Source organism: Orycteropus afer, unplaced genomic scaffold (genome assembly GCF_000298275.1).
Source record: "Orycteropus afer afer isolate SDZICR_OR568_19922 unplaced genomic scaffold, OryAfe1.0 scaffold00259, whole genome shotgun sequence".
Taxonomy (NCBI): Eukaryota; Metazoa; Chordata; class Mammalia; order Tubulidentata; family Orycteropodidae; genus Orycteropus; species Orycteropus afer.
Genome location: NW_006921846.1, coordinates 2,396,051 through 2,396,745, shown reverse-complemented (window position 1 = coordinate 2,396,745; position 695 = coordinate 2,396,051).

Below are 695 nucleotides of genomic sequence, written 5' to 3'. Positions count from 1 at the left end.
TCTTCTGGTTTCATTTCCATTAACCTATTTCCCCTGCCTTCTTACATTATTTGATATAGTGACAGAAGATGAGCCCCTCATGTTGGAAGGCACTCAATATAAGATTGGGAAAGAACAATCTCCTCAAAGTAGAGTCAACCTTAATGACATGGATGGAGTGAAGGTTTTGGGGCCTTCATTTGATGATGTGGCATGATTTAAAATGAGAACTGCTTTGACATCCATTAATAATTGGAATATGGAATATACAAAGTATGCACCCAAGAAATTGGAAATTAAAAAAAAAAAAGGAATGCATTAAAGATCAGTATCCTAGGCATTATTGAGCTGAAATGGACTGGTATTTATCATTTTGAATCAGAAAATCATATGGTCTACTATGCCAGGAGTAACAAATTGAAGAGTGGCATCACATTCATCATCAAAAAGAACATTTCAAGATGTATCCTGAAATACCATGTTGTTATTAATAGGATAATATCCATACACCTGCAAGGAAAACCCGTTAATATGATTATTATTCAAATTTATGCAACAACCACTAATGCCAAAGATGAAGAAATTGAAGATTATTACCAAGTTCTGCAGTCTGAAATTGATCAAACATGCAATGAAGATGCATTGATAGGAGGCAGAGACAAGATGGCATCCTGCTAACACACTCTGCCCAATTCTCTATAACAAAGACCCAGAAA